Here is a 14,427-nt window from a genome sequence, read left to right as displayed (position 1 = left end):
ACATGGGTAATTTTTGCCTTCCTATCTCATCTATTTTCCTGTCTGTGCAAGCTCAGTTGGACTTGCTACTGTATTAGGGACAAGAGGAATGGGCACCCGTGTCTGCCTGTTTACTGTATAAGATATAGATTGCTGCTCTCCTGTAACAAGAAAAGCCCCTGAGGGAACAAGAGATTTCTCTTCCTCCTCACCGTGCTTCTCTACATGGATGGACAGGGCAGGTCAGAATGTGATTCCTTATCATCAGCACATCCTTCTGTTGGTGCCTCATCAGTGAAGCAGCCCCAGGGCTCCTGAATGCAGTTGGCCATCAGACTGTCCTACAGACAGACAATGTCAGTGAAAAACTCATGGCATAGCAGTTTTTTCCTGCCTGCATTTGAAAAACCATTTCATTGCAATGAGTGGGTGTCCTCTGAGCAGAGTAAAGTAGGCTTGCTGGATCAGGTTTCTGATGTGGGAATTTGCAATTAAGTTAAAAGTGCAATTTCTCTGAGTGTCTGCGTATTGAGAAAAGCACTAATATTCCTGGGAATAAAGTCACTCACTGTGATATTCTCAGGAAGACAGTAGAAAAGGTACGTCTGTGTTATGAGGGCTGGGACACACTGCCTATATTAATTAAGAACTGAAACTGATACCCTCCTGTAGACATCCCTGTTTCAGGACTTACTCAGCTCCAGTTCACATGATTCATAAAGAATCTAAGATTTACTTTTGTAAATAAACCATTCAGACATTTTTTTCACCAAAGATGAGGCAGCATGGTAAAAGGTGACACTGTCCCTTTGCTGTCTCATAGATAAAGTAGCTCTCATGGAAGAACAGCTCTCCAGGAAGAAAAATTCTCTTCTTTGGAAGAATTAGTGAGGGAACACATATAGTCTGTATTGCGTGGGAAATCAGTCTTGATCACTGCCACTGTCCCAGCTGGCTTTAAGCTTGTCAATCTCTGCAGCTGATAGTCTGGGGTTTTGCACAAGTATTAAACTAGTCTTTAGAAACGTGTCTCGCAGTTGTATATGATACGCACCACAGGACAACCTGACTGTGTGAGTGGCAGATTTTCAATTTGCAATATTTCCTTTACAAAGAATCACACTTTCTTTTAGAACAAACAGGGGAAAAAATGTTCATTAAACAGTTGGGGCTACATGAAAACAAGCAAGAAGTCTGGAAACCGTAGAAAAGAGGGCATAATAATCCATAACACTGCATAATTAATCTTTTCACAAAAACACAATCTTGAAAGCCTTGAAGTGTTTATAAGCTTCCAGTGGCCTATTAATAAAACAGTCAAAAGTGAAATTAACTCTTTAAAATATGAAGGTAAGTAAAATTAACTTTTCCACAGGATAAAATTAGTCTGAGGGCATGCATCTCTTTGTCTTTTGTTCCTTCTGAAAGAATCACTGTATAAATCCAACTTCTGATTTAAGCTGAAGGGATGTACAATAGTGTATAGAATGGTAATTAATTCTATAAAGCAGGAAAAATGTTAGAACGGGTGTCTTATAATCTAAAAATAAAACTGTTCCAATGGTTTAGCAGATTGGCTAAACAGCACAGTTTCTGAAGGCAGGAACTGTCAAGAAATCCAAGCATTTCTCCATGCTTCATGATCTTTTTCCATTGCCTATCACAATTATTCTTTAAATAAAACCTAATTGGTTTACAATACATACTCATCATTTCACATGTCAAAAATACCACCTATTAGAGGAACAGTTAAGGCAATAAAATAATCCCACAGAGGCAAGAGGAACTGTAGTTGCAGATTAAACCTCTATGGTTTAATATAAGGAGCACCACAGGAAGACATTAATGTGGAACCTAATTTTGGAAATGTAATGATAATGATTATTCTCCAACAGCTAATACGAATAATTGGCATATATACTAGCATCTTGCCTGCTGGATGATCTGGATGCATTTGGTACTGCTGAAGTGAAGCTACTTCTTGAGTGAAGGAGGAAAGTGGGGAAAAAGGAGGTCTGTGGCATTCTGTAGAGAGTGTGGGTAGGAGCGTGCCACACAGCCTCCCTCCAGTTGCCATGAAAAGGTCAGGGATGTTTATGGGGGCGGGTTCTGAGTTGGGGAGCTAAGCTAAAGTGGTACTGACTGCTTTAGAAAAGCTCAGGCTAATGTCTACCAAAAGTGAAAGGAGCTGAGAGTACCAAGTCTTTATTAATTCCATTTGGGCTTGGGAAATTTTTTGCAAACTGTTTTCATTTATTTTTATCAGTTTTTATTATGCTAAGTAAATACTGAATATAGATCATATAATGGATTTGGTAGTAATATAATGATAAAAAGGACATAAATGTAGATAAAACCAGGTAATAATGACATAAAACCTCTTAAGTTTCAAAGAAAGAAGCATGTGCATGCACTTTGAGCTAGTTCAAATGTTCAGGATGTTGTTAGTAATTTCTAATGCTGTTACTTCCTCAGAATTACAAAAGCTGTTATGTATTGATCGTAGACTGAGTTAAAAACTGGGTTCTCAAAACAGGCAGAGCACCTTGGGGAGTGATGCTGGTCATCACTGAACAGCCGTGCCTGAATTTTCAAGCTGTGATTCCCTGTGCTCCTTAAATTGCCATCAGCCAGCAGTGCTGTTACAAGCCACCCTGCGCTCCCCACAGCTCCCATGCTCTGCTCACCCCCCTGTTGCGCTGCCATCAGATTTTGCTTGTGTATGGTGCTGTAAAGTGCTTATGTGGCTGGAGGGGAATAAGAATGGGAACCCAATCAGGTTACAACTAACCAGTTTCTCTCTTTTCCACCCCCCACCCCAAGTTTTTCCCAGGATCGTTCCCTGCTCCATACCACTAGTGCTGATGCTCTCTCCACTGAGAGGAAAGAGCTGCTCAGCCACCAGCTGCCAGAGTCGGGGGGAGAGCAGGGCTGTTCCCTTCACCAGCAGTGTTCATGCACGTATGACACTGTGGCTGACACCACACAGCATTTAGCTCTTCCCCTGGGAGCTGAACTGACTGCAGGTGGCACAGCCACAGTGGTGACCTAGTTAAGCCAGGTTCTTGGCCCAGATATGAGCTCAGTTTTCTGTCCCTAGGGAGACTGGTTTCAGGAGGAGGTGGGTAAAAATGGAAATGAGGATTGCTTGTCTCAGTGTAACACTTCCCTGTGGTTCTGGGCCACAGTCTGGCCTAGAAAGCAATTTTTCCTCAGGCACTGTCCAGGCAATCATATATAGATGGTCACAAACCATCTTCTCCTGTCCCTTGCATTAATGGGATGTGAGCCACCTCTGGCCCTGCAAAGGTTAGTTGCACGGCTGTGCTCAAGTAAGTTGTACTGACAAGAGCTTTGCAGTATGTGCTAACACAGCTAAACAGTGTACACTCCATCAAGGGGGGACAGAAGCAGAGTTAGGCCATCAATAATTACATCTATCTGGTCAACATGTGCTCAGAATAGTGAGGCAGGTTATGAATCTACTGGCTTGATAGACACTGGCACAAGTAAACTCTTTGAGTATCTGCTGACTAAATGCTGGGCTCTCAGCTGTCTAGTGACATGGGAATGACACCAAGTTATTGCATTTGCAGGCGTTACTGTTGGGCTCAGATGAGTTGTTTAAGATCATAACTGAGGGCTTGGAAACTTCCAGTTTGCTCTTTATCTTTCTCTGCTATAAAATGCTGACTGATTCTTTGGAACTAAAACTAAAAACAAAACAAGAAAATCATTCCTGTGCTAAGATCTGTATTCCAAATTATAGTACAGAACATATTTTTGTGACAGGGTTTAAAGTAGAAGTGTGGGTAGAATCTTAATTAAAGGATTGCTATGGACTCACATTATTGGTTGCCGAAAACTATCATACTGTATACAGTTAAATATCACTTTCTAGGCCTGCATTTAGAATTTAATATTTCTTTTTTTTATAGGTCAGAAACACTCTGTACTTTAATTTGTTATGAGAACTGCATGTAACTTTATTGTCATTTTACTCTTACTGTTCTGATTCAGTCGTTCATTCTTCAAGTAAGGTCTGTGGAGAGGAAGGAGATGGTCCCAGGATATTTTACATACACACAGTAATATCAACAATGTATGACAATTTTAAGACCACACTACAGCCACAACTATTTATGTGTATTTTTTTCTTTATTGTCTGCACGTGAAATCCGAGTCATGTGTGGGGATATGAAATTACCCCAAAGTGGGGTTAAGACATAAAAACAAATAGTGAGAATTCAAAAGCATGATGTTACTGAGTTTTATTCTACTGCGTTTCGACATGTTTAAGAGGTTGAAGTTGGGTGAACAAAACACAGTCTGTAAAGGGAATATATTTGTTGATGAAGGCTCGTAGCACGTGGGACCAGACTCATCACAGGCCTAACTGGACAAAACAGCACCAATCTCAGTTGTGTTGTACCCACATATGCTGGCAGCAAATTTGGCCCCATGCCTGTAGGCAATGAGCGCTACTGTTAGAGCAAATATGAAAAAGAGCAAGTCTACAAATTATTTTGAACTGAGATCACTGGTGACACAGTTCAATTACAGCATTAGTTCCTGGTGTCAGAGAGGGTTAAAACTGAATATAATGACTCTTTAACAGATAGATTTGGAGCAATTAGAAGTCTGAAAATATCTCTCTGTGTAACTAAAAATATAATTGCTTTTTGAATAGCTAGGCTGTAGAATCTTTTTTCTTCTTTTTTCTTTCTTTTTCTGCGCTGAAAACTGTGAGTTTTACTCCTATTACTCATCTACATGGACTTAATTGACTGAGATTCTAAATCCCAAACCTCTAGTGAGTACTGATGAGGTTTTAAATTACACTGAATTGCAAGCACTTTAAAATACAGGCGAGGAAGTGTGCTAAGGCAATACAGCATACGGAGTGAAGTAGCAGGTTTAGATTATCTTGGTTTCACATCTCTGCATGGAACTCCACTAAGGCCACCTGGGAAAGGGCAGCATTGCTCACTGTTAATCACTGTGTCATTCCCACACTCACTCGTCTGCATTATTTTCCAACCAGTCACCAGCAGTGTGTAGGGCTTGTGTTTATTAGCCCTGACCTCAGCAATATGATGACAGAGGCTGAAATATTTTCACTGGAGTGCAACGTTGCTACCCCTTCCACACATGCGGGTCAGGAAGGAACAGCTAGGAGTAGAAGAGGAACATTTTCATGGAGGAGTCTGACACTTCCCCACCAGGTTCTTCCCTGTTTTCCTGGCTACCTTCTACATCACAGGTCCAGACCAACACAGCATAATATCACAGCAACCCTTTGGCAGATATATTTCTGTTTTCATTTCCTTAATTCTGCAGCTTCTGGAAGGGACTGGATGTCTAGGATCTTTTGGTCACAAAAGGTCCAGCTTTTGAGGTCCATAGCACCTGTAGGAGTTCTCAAATTCTGAACAGAGACATTTGCACTGTACTGAAATGAACAGGAGTGCTAATGGGTTAAAAAGCAGTCACAGTGTGTAGATGGACAATGTTGTACATGTGTTTCAGGCACCTTTTCAGCCCAGCACCACCTTTCTGCAGTGCTCCCCTGCCTTAAAGGGAGGGGAAGCTCCTCTAAATTCTGTACTAAAGATACTCTGAACAGCAGCTTTCCATATGACAAGGAGCTGGTGAGCCAGATCTTGCACTTCCCTCCTTCAACACCTCAAATGTGTCAGACTTCAGGAGGAATGCAAAGCCAGAAAGCAATGTCTTCCAGCTGCCAGTGTGTGATCATACCCACTGATGCAAAATAAACCCAGAATTACTCTTAGTGGGGTTGGAATCAGGCAAAAAAACAAGGAGCTGAGTAAATTCCGCTTGTGCACCTTGAATTAGCTAGAGGGGTTCCTCCTGCAGAGGTTGGTGAGATGCTGCTCCTATGAATTCCAAAGAGTCTGAAAGTCATGCTGCAAAGCCACTGAGCCAGAAACTCCTGAGAGGGTGCAGTAAAGGAGCACAGAAATTGTCATGCTGCTAAGCATCCTCTTCTTCCAGTTTTGTAACTAATTTTCATTGTGTTGAGCAAACTTCATTGGTAGACATGACGACAGAGGAATACTGAGAGGTCTCCAATAAACAGCCACCTCCCAGGTGTCAGACACGAGACAAAATGCATATCAGATTGTCTAAGCCATCTCAACCTGAAATCCGATAGTGCTGGCAAGCAGCAAGACATGCCAATTTCAGTATCTCCAGGATTTTGTTTAAGATGTAGGGAATTTCAGAGACCATGAAACCTTTTGAGCTAAACCTTAAACACTGAGTCTCTAGTAGATCTTCAGAACATTGACCCAAAATGGGAGTGCAGGCTTAATGTTGGCATGAAGAGCTAAAGCAAATATGCATACATTTCTATCATTTTTATGGCACTACCAGATGTTCTGCCTCATCTTCTACAGTGCTAATGTGGGTAATGAGGCTGCCTCAAAACATCAGGTCACTTGACCTTGAGTGGAATTTTCCTCGTTCCTATGAACAGCAAGGTTGTATTTGTTAGCTAGGGAAACAATAAATGTTTATGCCCAATTTAAGCAATTGCAGACAATGCCTATTATGTGTGGAGTAGTGACTTTTAACTGCAAAGATGAACTGAAAAGAAGGAAGTGTAACTGCCGTTTTAGTAAGACATAAATCCATGGAGATTTAATTGGAAGGAGACAGGTGAAGGAGAGCAGTGCTCTCTCTTCTTCCAGAATTTCTCCCACATAACATTCCCAGCAGAGTAGTAAGAGTCAGCATATTCCACCAAGAACACCAAAGAAAGTAAGATTTTATCCCAAGCACAGTCTTCACTGGGTATTCAATGACATACACGTAAGATATTATTACTGACACTTGCCACTTCTGAGAGATGATTAGTTGTTGTGGGGATATCAAATCTATCTCAGCAGAGTCCAGTCTCTTTGTGTAAGAAGTGATCAGTGTTGGATGCTTGTTACTGATTCCAAGTAACTCAATTTTTCTCTCCTCACTACATTTTTAATTTTCACCTATGCAATCCTTACATTAATTTTCAAGTGATATTATAGCACTCCAGAGTTGCAGGAGACAACACAGTTGATTGTAGCAAAAGTCTAATAACAGAAGTTCCTGGATTCACACTGTGATTAGCCATTAACCTATCGTGTGACCTCAGACATATCTCTTAATTCTTTTGTCCCTCAGTTTAGCTATCTAATTTGTTTTCAGACAATTACAACACTTAGCCAAAAGATTAAGAGCCTCCTGTGAACCAGCTATCCTGAGAACACAAATTAGAAAACAATGACAAAAGGAGCACAAAAGGAAAATGAAGAAGGTAATGGTGCTAAAATAGCTACCAGAAAGAAAATAAAAAGGTTCATTTCCATTCATGTGAATGCCTTGTTGCACTGTCTGCTCTTTCATACTAAACAAACTTTTTTCTAAACAATCTTCTCAGCATCTGCTTCTTAGGGACTTCTTTTTCTGCTTCCACATCTGTTGACTAATAAATCTGGCATCTAGGTTCCTTTTAGAATTAATGTAATCTTATGGCTAGAGCAGATGAGAACAAGCAGCTTTCCATGTCTGGAAAAATCTGGTAGCTCACTCAAAGCTGTGTTGGCAACTTCAACTCCTGTAAGTAATTTTTTTTTCCCCTCCACATGAAAAGTAAATCTGTATAGTAAGTAAAATTGTGGAAAACCTTGTTTTGCAAATGATGTGAGCCCAGTTCTTAAACCCTTTTACACCATTCTTAACACAAAAAGAGATTTCTGAAACAATTTCTTTTAAAAACAACTAGATGTAAGACTTGCTTACACTGATGTAAATGCTGAGACCTCTAAGTACAGATCCAGCTGCAGGTGCTCACAAATTCAGTTGCTGTGCTTACTTCAGATCAAAAGCAGAGCAGAGGGTGATCCAGGGACATTCCAGCTGGCCAGAGAAAAATCACTCTGAGCTTGGATGTACTCTAATGGTGCACTCCAGCCGAGTCCTGTTTGCTCCAGCTTCACCACATCCAGAGCTAAACACACAATCTTGTTACAGTATGTATTACACCACGTTAGCCATAATGCTTGGATCATCATTTCCTTAGACATTTTTGTGCCAGGGTCTGTTTTGTATTGTGTGGGCTCAGCCCTGTCTGTGCCATTTCTAATTCATTTCCTGCACTGTATCATCATGGCAAACCAGCAACCGCAGACTTGCCTTTGTCCAGACCTTTATGCCTGTTGCCAGATATAAATTCATCTCCAAAGGAAAAAAAGAACAAACCCACAATTAAAATATTTTGTATCTGAATTGATTGCATCTTCTCCCTTAATTACTACTCTTCTCCTGCTCCCTGTGGCTAAGATTCCTGAAGGGGAGTTGTTGCTGGTCACACATGCATTCCCAAATGCTACAAGCCGTAAGTCATTGTTTAATATCTCCACCTTTCTGGCCACTGACACTCCTCCACCATCACCATCTGAGGCTTGTTAGTGCCCTTCAGCACTCTTCCCTGAAGCACTGCAGAACCACTGTGCTGCATTAGTCTCCTGCACCTCCTCAGCAGAAAGGCATTTCAGTATGTTTATTTTCTTTACTTAATGTGTATTATCTTTTTCCAGAACCATCTCCTACTACATGCCTGGAGAGGGCTTGCCCATGACAGTCCAAGGACAGTCAAGGCAAGATTTGTTGGTACTAGCATTTAATAACCCTACTGGTATATTCTAACAAACAAGCTCTTGGGCAGACAAGTTCTTTTTCAGGCCAGCTCATACATGATGGTTCTTATTGGTAGGCCTCAAAGTGCTTGACAAATGATACATTGGTGAGGTGTGAAGCAGGAGCCTGGCAGCAGGAGGGCATGATCTCACAGCTTTTAGGAAGCAGTGAAATGTAAATAATGAAGAGAAAGGCAGGAGGTTACATACCTAACCCTTTCACCTCAGCACTATCCACTAGGGTTTCCCCTGACTGACACTGCCAATGCAGTGTTATCTTCCATGAACCGGGTGGTAACTCAAGATACAACATTTTAATTATTAATAAAAGGCGCTTGGAGACATCATGCCCTATTAGAGAAACCTCTTACAGTGAAACTGCGAATGGGGCAGAATATCAGCTTAAATGATACAATTAATATTTATGCAGCTTGATAAGCTAGTTTAGATCCTGGCTCTCCCTGGGTTTCTGTAGACACGTTTCCCTGCTTGCACTCCTTCCCTCCCTCCTCTTCCTCCTCCTCCTCCTTCCCCTGCCCTGGTAGTAAACCTGTGGCAGCAACTGCTGCTGCCATAGCTCTTGGGCTCCAAGGTCAAGTTTCGAAGATAGAAGGGGGCTGAATGCTGCTGAGCCTTAAACTGGAGCTCCTGCCCACCCCCCCGTTTTATGCACCTCTTTGCAAGGAAGAAGAGGAGGGGGATCTGCTGGCATCTATTTATGTGCAAATCAGGATATATGAAAGCACAAAGCTCAGAGGGTCATTCTTGGATTAGGATAGTGGGTTTAAGTTCTGACAGGGTTTTAGGTGATGCAGAAGGAGAACAATAAGAAACTCAAGGTAGAAAAGCTCCTGAAAAAGATTAAGTGATCCTGTGAAATGGTTCTGCAAGATATAATAGACCAGGGAGCATAAATTTTATACTGTCTAAAATTTAAAGGAACAGGACCCTAACACATCTAGCACGATTTTATTAAAGAAAAGTTCCCCTGTCTTTTCCAGTTGTGCTGAGTTGCCTTATTTTACCTCTCAGTGACAGTATCAGCCTAGGGCCTGTCAATACATCACTTTGGGACCATTCACTTACAGCACACTTTAAATGAAATATCCACAACTTGGATTCCAGCTCCAAAACACTCAGTAATTCATTCTTTCACTGTGTAATAACAAGTGTGCTTGCATGGGAACAGCAACAAATCTGTTTGTATTTAGCATAAAACCTTGCTTTTCCAATTTTATATGATGAGAGCAGATAAAAAGCAGTGTTTTGCCTATTCGGCGGCACTAACCTTAAACCTCCCCGTCCTCGAGTGAAAACAAGGCTGTGAGCATTAGAGGGCAGCACAACAACGCTTTCCCATCTGCAAGGAAAAGGCTTTTAGGATGCCATCACTTCCAAGTTGGTCCAGTGTCAGACCTCCAGGAGTTTCACATATCTCCCTTTAAGACACCTCTGGTCTTAGAGGGCTTAAAGAGAATAAAAGATGGGGACAGTGTTGGTCACAGTAACAGGTGAAAGAGCAGTAACTTTCACACTGAGGCTGCTGATACAGTTCCTAAACTCACACTCTCTCTATTGGCAAAGGCTTATTTGTCCATTTACAGTTTGCTTTCTTATTGCTGTCACTTTATAAAGCCTTTAATGCCATTTTCTGGGAGAGGGCAGAATCAATCCACTGCAATGATTAACATACCAGTTGATTGAAGCATATTGCATCTTCCACACACCCACAAAAATCTGTCTTTGGAAAGGGCAAGTTTAAACATGAAAAGAACTAATGATCTGTAATAATGACAAATCACCCTGCGTGTTATTTAATTTACTAGCGCCAGGCACCTTGGCAATTTTTGTACTCTGAGTAGGAGACTGGGCCTTGGTAAATAATCCATAATTACACTTCCATCAGAGGAAGATTGATTCAAGAAGGCCATTTTTATCCTGCAAGATCTGTAGTATTTATTCTTTTGCTTTCTTCTTATGGGACTTCAGTCGCTTTAGTTGAGACTAGGTAAGTACATATGGTATTGAAATATACATGAAAATTTTACAGAACTCCTCCATTGCCCAGACAAGCCAGAAGGCTGATCCAATTATAACAGGATGAGACAGCTCCAGCTCCCAACTAGGTGTCATGACGAGTCCAGCTGGAGATGCACATCAGCAAGTGACCTCCAGACTGTCATTCTGCAGACCAGTGGGCTGGAAACGAGGCTAATGAGGAGGTGATCAGCTCCACCTCTGAGCAAGCAGAGCTCCCACCCCTGCCTCCTGCCTGTTCATTCTCCTCACCGCACAGCAGCCAGCTCACAGAAGAGCAGCACTGATCAGAGGCAAATGCTGAATATCTCACAACTTCTTGTACCAGGCTGTGAGTGTCCTCAGGCAATGTAGCTGAGGGAGGTCTAGGAGGCATGAGCGACACAAAAAAAGGCATGCCCAGAACCAAAGGGAAGCAAGAAAACTCTTTCACAGCTAATTAGAATGGCGTGGTGTCCTAATTCCATCTTTCAGGCAGGTGAGAAGCTTCTTCTCTGTGTTAAGAAAGAGAAAGCCTGAGAACAGATGCCCGAAGCCTGCAACATACATTCAAAAGACAGGAAGGAAAAAGAAGAGAAAAAAGTCTGCTTGCATACTTTCAACAAACCAGCTGAGTGAAGGCTTGTATCATTGAATTAGCTTTTAAATCAACCAGACCTTCCATAGTTGAGGCCAATGTTTTCATTCTTGTACACTCAGTTTGACATCCTTTACCCACTCAGTCAAACACTACCCGCTATCACCGAACTGTGCTGCAGGGTGCTTGACAAAACAGTGAAAACCCAAAAAAATACATAAATAAAACTTGGCATGGTATGTCTTTCTGCCTATGTAGATCAACAGCCTTGCCTTTATTACGAATTTCTTCAAAGCAACTTTCTTTTCCATTAGACGGTAATTTAGCATTGTCCAGGGAAAGCTCTCTTGTTTCATGCATTTAATTGTACCACAGATGGCTGGAATCTGAGTGAGGAAACAGACACTTATGTGAATAAACTGATTCAGAACAGTCTTCTAAAACTTGATTTGGTGAAAAAAACAAAATACAATGGTTGTTTCTTTATTGCCTTCTGGAGCAAGCTCTGACTCTTGTTTGCCCCATACGCATCTTTTTATGTGGAGATTGGGTTATCTGGAGAGAAAGACTGTGTCACTCTTGGTGAAAAATACAGTAGCACTATATCTTATCTGATATTTCCACTCCCTCTCTCATGTTTCACTCAATATCCATGAATTTTGGTTCTCTATGGTGTTCTGCAAGACTTTCAAGAGCTAGTGGTGAAACAATGTGTGCCACAATGAAGCTAAGATCCCCCAAGGGTTGAGAAAACCACTCTCCACTGGCTGCCAGGTGGCAAAAACATGTAACTGGTGTAATAAAAAAAGGTTCATGGCCACAAAAAGTATTATTCCCAATCTCAACCTGTGAAGATTATTCTCAAAACCCTTGAAGGTCTAAATAGTTGCTAAGCCCAAAACATGGCTGTCAGTCAACATTCCTAAGATTCACCTGTGTCACAGACTCCTTTTCAGATAGCTTCAGTCCAACTTGTCAAGCGTACAAAAAACAGAGTAAGAGCTCCAAGTATTACCTTGCTTGGGGAGTGCTCTGATAGAAGAGCTCCTTGCTCTGGTTTTTGGTTTTCTGATTGACCCGGAACAGTCTAACAGTTATAGAACCATAGCATCATTAAGGTTGGAAAAGACCTCTAAGATCATCAAATCCAACCATCATACTCTTATTCCTCTTCTCCTGGTGTGTAGTTATGCTCTTCCTGTTTTTTTTGAGGGTGAGTTAATACAACTGTGCTCAGGCTTTGCCCATGGTGTTGCTTGGAGAAATGTATAGATGCATGATTTGATGTAGCTTTCCTCCAAAAACCTCAATAGCTTTGTAAGTGCTTCTTGGCCAACTTTTGAATGAGTTCCCCCTTTATGCAAGATATAGCTGAAGTGGGTGCTATTGTTTGTGTGGGTTTCCAAACTTAAACATTTGTCCTTGTTTATGCTGGAATATCTTTTTTTTTTTTTTTTTCCCCTTGAGTATCATCCAAATGTGGAGTTATTAAAAACAGGTACAATTACCCACCATAGCTATGAGTAGAAGAGCATCCCTCCACTGTTTTTTTTTTTTTGTAAAATCACACCTTTTTAATGCATGATGTGCTTCATGGCTTGTAAAACACACAGACTGTGTTTTGGTGGTGAGGTTCTAGTACACTGGGGACTCACAAACTTTCCTACTCCAGTAGAGGTATATGTTCTGCATAAAGCATTTATGTACTACAGACAGGGGAAAAGCCTAATGCTTTTTGTTATCTTAAGCAAAACCCTCTCATAATCATGGAGGCAAAATCAACTGGTAAAGACTTACCACAATGAACTCTGCTGCAGAACTGTCCTATACAGTTTTAGGGAAAATATATGCTCTGTTTTATGCAGCTTCAGTTTTAAGATGAAGCTTCTCTCTGGAGTATTGGATTTATTTTTTCCTTGAGAACATGTCTGAAAATATCTCCAGCATAGCATAATCTATCTCGTTATAAAGGCAAAGAGAGCTCATTAGAATTGTATTTTATGAGCTCTATGTATAAAAGCTCCTGCAGAAAGGGACAGTATGACAGCTAGCAGACAAGCAGCAGACTTTGTCAGAGGTGAAGAAAGGTACTCAACTGTTCTTTAAATTGAGTTGTAGGACTTCTAACAAGCGGGGTCTCCAGTCCCCAAGACAGTATGTTTGGTGTGCATAGCTCTGCCATCACCTCTCCTTGCTGGAATGGTACATTACTGTGATCAGTTCTATATTGGATAAACATGCAGTCCCCTTCTAATTACTCTCCCACAGAACATCATGTTTAATTCCTGGATTTCATGGTTTTGCATGCTGCAGTTGGGTGTTGCTCTCCAGAAAGGTGACAGCTGTGAGCTTGAAGCATTTGAGTGAATGGAGCAGCAGGGCGTAGTTGTGCAAGCTGCCAGGTGATGGGGAAAGGTGTGAAGGCAGTGTGAGCTGAGGGAGCCACTGTCCAGGAAGAGTGAAGCCAATCAGTCAGGGCAAGGCATTTAGGGGACAGAGAGGAGAGGTTGGGAGTGACTGAGGAGAAAAGACCACATTGGAAAAGAAAGTGATTCCCTGTGGAAAAAGACCCTTAGAAATATGTCTTCTCATGGCAGAATTACAGTGGAGCTGTAGGTAATGGAATGAGAAAGCAGAGGAGGAATATCCTTTAACAAATCTTAATTCTTAAACATACTTAAATTTTTCTATACAGATAAGTTCTCCACTAATCATTCTTAAGGTAAATGCTTGACCTTGTAACTCCTCAGTTAAGACCAGTGTACTATTATGATGAAATTATCTTATTCCCTGGACAGTTGTCTCATTCAAGGGAGGTAAGAAGCAAGAAACAAGTGTGCGTGTTTAGCAGTACAGCAAATCACAGTTTTGTAGGTGTTTAATTTCTGTCCTCATTTTCTCTGTATAAATCTTTATTGCCACTTTTTAGGTTCTTTGTACCGAGAATGATGACTAACTGCCTGATTAGAGGAAAGCAGCTTGAAATGCAGTTGCTTTGTGTCAAGGACCTACCTCAAGTCCCAGCCTGTGCTGAGCATCCAAACAGAAACTGTTCCCTTGGAAGCTGCTAGCCCTCTTCCTTCAGGTTCCTTTCAAAGAGGTGAGGATGCTTCAGCATGTGAATCAGGACAC

The sequence above is a fragment of the Apus apus genome, chromosome 2, assembly GCF_020740795.1.
Source record: "Apus apus isolate bApuApu2 chromosome 2, bApuApu2.pri.cur, whole genome shotgun sequence".
In the NCBI taxonomy this organism is placed as follows: domain Eukaryota; kingdom Metazoa; phylum Chordata; class Aves; order Apodiformes; family Apodidae; genus Apus; species Apus apus.
The sequence above is the reverse complement of the archived record's forward strand: the minus strand, read 5'-3'. Positions refer to the sequence as shown.